Below are 6,910 nucleotides of genomic sequence, written 5' to 3'. Positions count from 1 at the left end.
TACCTATGATACACCCCACAGACTCAAAGAAGTGAAACAAGAAGGAAGGCCCAAATAAGAATGCTTAGATCCCACTTAGAAGAGGGAACAAAATACTCTTGGGAGGCAGAGAGGGGTAGGGGAGCTGGGTAGGAAAGGGGAGGGCAAAGGGCAATAGGTGGCCAGGGTCAGACATGGGAAGAGACAGAAGAGTGGCTCAAAGAGTCAGAAAAAATTAATGGAAATATGCAGAGTTCGTGTCTTTAATGTCCACAAAATAGTCTTAAACCCAGTCTATATTAACTTTATTTGTACCTTAATTTTAATCTGGAGTACAATGTTATATGAAGTCTTACTACCACAATTCTATGATTGTATAGCTCAGTGTTCTTGTGGGACTCTTAATGGTGTGAGTGGGTGCTATCTCTGACTGCTTTGACTGTTTCGGGACCATTTTCCCTCATACTGGGTTTCCTTGCCCACCCTTGATGTTTGAATACATGCCTGATCTTGTTGTATCTTGTTACATCATAGTTAGTTGATGTCTCTGGAATGACTACTCATTTTTGAGCGGAAGTGAGGGGAAGAGACTAAGGATAGGGAAGGGAGGAGATACTGCAGTTCGAATACAATGTATGAGAGAAGAATAAAGAAAAAGAAACGAGAGTAAACAGAATGAAAGAGAAGAAAGGGATTAAAGATTTATTGCTAACCTTATTGTATAAGAATAATTTATTCAATTTTCCTTTGTGGGAACTGACGAATCATGAACTTTTTTTTTCTTTTACTTGCCTACTCCCCTTGCATATCTAGAGTGTTTCTTTGTGTACCTTTAAAGTGATAGCAGGACAGTAAACCAACAGCCACAGCAGAAAATAGCTCAGCACACACAAAGTTTCCCAAATGACTTTGTCAGGCTGTTATGTAAAAAATTCAACGGGAAATACTAGGAATGGGAAAACAATGATGGGAGGATCATTTGAAGGGAAATAATTACATCCTGGATACATCTTATTGTATTGTGGTAGACTTAAACTCTTTAACTTAAGTGTTTTTAGCTCATTTAGCTCATCGCCATCATAAATGTGGATGACAAGGAAAGTAATGCTAACTGGATAATAATGTCTCAACAGATAATTTATTACCTGAATCTACACAATACCTTGTGTGATATACAATTCATGGTATTGTGCTAGTTTGAATAAAATTGGCCCCCATAGGTTCATAGGGAGTGGCACTATTGGGAGGTTTGGACTTGTTGGAGGAAGTGTGCTACTGGGGGTAGACTTTGGGGTTTCAGAAACCCAAGGCATGCCCAGTGGCACTCACATCTTGCAATCTTTGGATCATATCTAGAACTCTCAGCTACTGCTTCAGCACCATGTTTGTCTGTATGCTGCCATGCTTCCCGCCATAAGGATAATGGACTAAACTTGAACTGTAAGCCAGCCCCAATTAAATGATTTCTTTATAAACATTGTTGAAGTGATGATTTCCTTTCACGGCGCTAAAAAACCATTTTATATTATATATATATATATATATATATATATCATGATACCTGTCTTATACCTGACACATATTTCATATATATATGTGATATTTTTAATTCTTAAATAACAAAATTTTACCTTAGACATTATGAATTATTTCTTCTTCCACTTTGTTTCCTTGCTGCCTTTTTTATGAGTTGGGGGTTGGGAGGGAGATCATACAAGATTTTTGTTTTACTTTTCACTTAACAAAGAAATTGAATTTTATATATATATATATATATATATATATATATATATATTCATAATTAATCAATGTATATTGATAAAATCAAATAAACTAACTAGACCAAAGTATTTCAATCCAACAAGAAACTTGGAACTTCTTGGAAATTAGGTCTCTAACACAAAAGGCAAAATGTTTCTTCTACACAAAACTATGTAGTGAGATTTTATTATGTGTAAGTCAAAATTACAATTTCATGTTTTTGTCATGTCCTCAGACACCTTGAACTCATTTCAAAATTATCTTAGAATCTCTATATATTCTAGATAGTTTCCTATATTTATGCACATTGTTATCTCCTTCCATGCAGACAAAGCTAAATATTTCCTTCACCACACCACTTTAAACACGACAACTGCTATAGTAACTTGTACATTTTATAAAATCCTTTGGGGGGGGTTCTTATGAGCCCTTTCAGTTAAAAACTCAACTAGATATAACCTATTCCAGTAGATGAAATTTTCATTTGTTGAGAATAGAGTTTCAGTGGACTATATTATCCTGTTATTTGGCAATTACACTAAGATCACCTTCATATATGTATATATTTTAGGGAATTTCTGTTGTATTAAGTTCCAATACAACCCCTCAGGTGCTCTTTACTTTTAGCTGTCCTGTATTTCCTTCCTCAGCTCCCTCTTGCTTCTCTGCCCCTACTTGATCCTCCCATGCTAATCTCCCTCTTAAAACTATGTATTCATTTCCCTTTTCTATGGTGATCCAATGTTTTCCCCACTCCAACATTCTATATTTAACCTCTGTGGTTATATTTACTGTAGCCTGATTATCATTGACTTAATAATCAGCATTCACATATAAGTGAAAACATACCACATGAGTTGATTTGGGACTGCATTATCTAATTCTGGATAATTATTTTCTAGTTCCATCCACTTACCTGCCAATTTCATAATTCGATTGTTTTTGTAACCCTTGGGCAATATTCCATTGTGTGAATGCACCATGTTTTCTAACCATTCATTCATTTATAGACATCTAGTTTGTTTCCAGTTTTCGGATATTATGAATAAATAAAGCAGAAATGAACATGGTTGAACAAGTGTCCTGTGGGCTATATCACCAAGAGTGATGGAGCTGCACCTTGAACTAGATCTATTCTTGCTTCCTGAGGAAACACCACACAGATTTCTATAGTGGCTGTACAAGTTTGCACTTCCACTAGCAGTAACTGAGTTTTCCCCTTATTCTACATCCTTGCCAGCATGAACTGTACTGTCATTTCCTTTATTGATCTTTGCTATGATCAATTGTATCAGAAGAAATCCCAACGTAGTTTTGATTTGTAATATCCTGGTTATGAAAAATGTTGAACAATTCTTTAAGTGCTTCTTCTCATCCATGTGTTTCCTTGTTTGAGAATTCTCTGTTTATATCTGTACCCCATTTTAATTGCTTTACTTGTTTTCTTGATGTCCAGTATTAGTCATTTATATATTTTAGATATTATTCTTCTATCAGATGTGTAGTTGGTTAAAAAAAATTATAAGACTGTTAAAAATTTTTCATACTGATATCTGAAAATAAGTTTTGCTGCCTTCTAAATATTTTATTAATTTTTAAAAGTCATTTTACTTTTTATTTTAAATATTCTTTTAAAAATTTTGGCAATCTAAGCTTACACAATATGATCAGATTTTTAAAAACATCTCTGATGGTAAACTCCATGGTTTGATGTAAAAAGTGCATCACTTGATTTAAATGAGGGGAATCTTAAGATAGTATCTAGAATGCACCTCCCCAGAAATCATGTGCTTATACTATATGGCAGTAGCTCTTTTTCCTGAAGCTGTTATTTTAGCTACTGTAAGAGGAGAAAAAAAAATAGTTAGCAAGTGCCATTGCTAACAGTTAACCAAAGACTCTGAAAAAAACAGATGTGCCAAGAGTGCTTGTTTGGGCAGTCATATTGTTGTTGCAGAACCATTGGTGTGACCTCTCTTTCCTGGTACATATGTAGATGTGGTTTACATTAACCTTTATTGTCAGTTATCAAAGAGGATTGCCAACCTCCCTGCTTCTTTTCAGAGATGGAACATAACAAACTATTATCTTTGAAATGTTTCATTTAAAAAGCAGTATGCTGAATTTTCATTGTTTTTATTTCATTTTTATGTCTCTGGGTAGTGAACGCTGGGGTTGTATTATTGAAACATATTCTTCACCCAGATTCATTTATAAATTCCTGCTGTGATTATGTATTGGTAACATCATGTGAGTATTAAAAATCCACATGTGACTTTGTAACTCAGGGAAAAGCATAACTCCAAAGTCAAACAGTAAATTGTTCTATTCCTAAAAATTGGGAAAAAATGTGGTTAGAAAGAGAAACATCATCTAGTTTATCATCTTGAATATTTGACTGCAATAATATGTGGTTATGAACCATGAATATGGTGATAAGTATAGGTAATGTTTATTTAATTTATAATACTTGGGTGGACAAATTGAAAAGGAAGAATGTAATCATAGCTATTTAAGACATTGTTAAGTCCCATTGAAATATGGCATTGCATTTATAGTTTGTATTTATTTAGAAAGCAGTAGGCAGATGTAGGTTCCAGAAGACATATGGGTAGGTAAGAGAAGAAGAAAGAAGATGGAGTAGGCCTAGAAAAGAGTAGAGAAGAGATTTTGAAGAATGAAAATACAATACAGTTGAAAGTGAATTGGCTTAGCAGACTGCAAAGACAGTTGGTGACAGCTGAGCTAGGAGAAGCTGAGCTGAACCAGAGAAGATACTGTTAGGAGACAGATAAAAGAAGAATAAATGAAGAACCCGCAGAGTAGATAAATGTTTATAGAAATGAATAATTATAAAACAAAAGGCAACATTTTTTTTTTTACTGAAAGTTACAGACAGCTAGTCCTAAACTGATTCTTCCATCTTCCATAATTACTCCTAAATTTCAGGTGAGAAAATAAATATAGAAATAATATCCATTGTCAAATATGGCCATAACAACCCAACATTGAAAACTGGGAACATAATCATTGAATGGTACAAAGCCATGAGCTCACTGTGATGTGAGTTTGAGATACAATTGTACTTATCAGTTCGTTTCTAAAAGAGTAGTATGTAATGCTTCCTAGAGAAGCAGCCAGAACAGGTTAAAAGTTGTTCACACAAATGAAACTCAATTTTTACATATTGTTCTAAAGTCATAAAACATGAGAGAAACTAGTTAGAGAAGGACAGAATAATCAGTGAAAATCTCCAATATTGTGGTCATTGTCTACTCTTCCCTTGTCCCCTGTGGAGCACAGTGCAATCTCAGTTTGGCAAGTGGTAGCCAACAAGAGGCGGAAATAACTCCATTTGTGCCCAAATAAAGTCTGTGGAACTTAATTTCTCCTGATGAAGTAGATTTCCAGCCTTTTAAAAATTCCCTTCAACTACACAATGAAGGAGTTAAGTCTCAGGCTAAGTGGTTCAGGATACTTTTCTTCCATCTGTACTCACTCAGAGCAGAGGGTGCACACCAAAGAGTATTTCCAGAGAATGTAGCCCAAATCACCTTTGCCTGAGAACATGCAGAGGAAAGCTTTCATTCCCACAAAGGCAAGTCAATAAGTCCAATGGCCAGAGCATCAAATACATCACAAACCTTTTAAATCAGCCTAAGTTAAATGGAACAGGCTTTTCAACCTTACCACTGGAACAATGGCATAAAGACCTTCATTAGAGAGAACTGGAGGCAACCAGAGAAGGCAGTTCAGTCTCTATGCAACTCCCCATCAATGTCTTTGGTAAAGGCACCAATGTAAAACTTTCCTTTGTTCCATAGCTAATAAAACATCACGTAATCATTAACATGGTGGAATTTGTAACCTGTGGCAAACCACTCTGTGTTTCTAAGACAAAGCCATTCATATTTGGCTCGGAATAAATGATTTCTTCCTTTGGGGGAAAAAAATAATTGCTTTCCCTAGAGAAAGGAGCGATCACAGCCATTACAGCATTTCAGCATTTGTGTGTGGATGTTATACATAGCAACAGTGATGCCTACATAAGTTCAACCCAGTAAATCTCCAACACAAATATGCACCAGGTGATAAACGTGGCCATGGACAGTGGATGGTTGATGAGGGAAAGAAAGCCTGTTTCCTTAGTGGGCATGATTGCTAGCACGTTAGCAGTGCATGAACTGAGAGTCATTCTTACCTCTGTGCAAAAGGCAACTCTAATGCCACTCAGAGAGTTACTAACAAGAGAGAGAGAGAGAGAGAGAGAGAGAGAGAGAGAGAGAGAGAGAGACTTGAAGTTGTGAGAGAGATACAGTCAGAGCAACAGAGATGACTTGGAGGGAAAAATGATGAATGGATATGATCAAAATACACTGTATAAAATACATGGCATTTTCAAAAATCAGAGGAAATACATTATTAAAAACAAAACAAAATGATGGCTGAGTCTCCTAAAGAGTGGCATCACTCTTTATACAATGTGACAGAAATGTGTTAAGATGCTAGTCCAAATCACTAAATAAAACTGAAATCCAATAACAACAATCTCTTAAAACAGAGAAGAGGAAGCATTTACTGAGCTGTTAGACTGTAAGCGTTACTAAACTGAATCTGACATAATTAAGACAAAAAAACGATCAAACAAACCTGACATTCTGAAATATAATTATCAACTTAAATTACATTAGGAAATTATTCATATTAAAAAGTTAGATTGTTTTATAAAAAAACTATGTAACCATCATTTAGAACTGTCCAATGTTAGAAAAATGCAGTTCAATGACCTTTATTAATAAAATAAAAGCAGGTGTATAATTATCAAGGGGGGGACAGGAAAATGCACAAGTGATCGTAGTTAAGCATATTACATCAGTGGATTCCATTACACATTCCTGTTGAATTAATCATGTCTACCCAAAGTCCCCCAAATGAATAAATGTAGGAGACATGATCCATAACAACAAACAACCATGTTCCAAAGAGAAAAAAAACTTATAATTCATACAGTTTTCAAAAGAACAAAAAGTTACAAAAGTGCGTTCCAGAAAAGCCAAAGGAAATATAATCGTACCTCTTTTGAAAAAGGAAATTATAATAAGAATGTAAATGTAATTTTTTTAACATTTTATTATTTGTGAGATTCACATCATGTGTACCCATCCCATTT

The sequence above is a fragment of the Grammomys surdaster genome, unplaced genomic scaffold (genome assembly GCF_004785775.1).
Source record: "Grammomys surdaster isolate TR1022 unplaced genomic scaffold, NIH_TR_1.0 98, whole genome shotgun sequence".
Classification (NCBI taxonomy): Eukaryota; Metazoa; Chordata; class Mammalia; order Rodentia; family Muridae; genus Grammomys; species Grammomys surdaster.
This window is presented reverse-complemented; position numbering follows the sequence as displayed.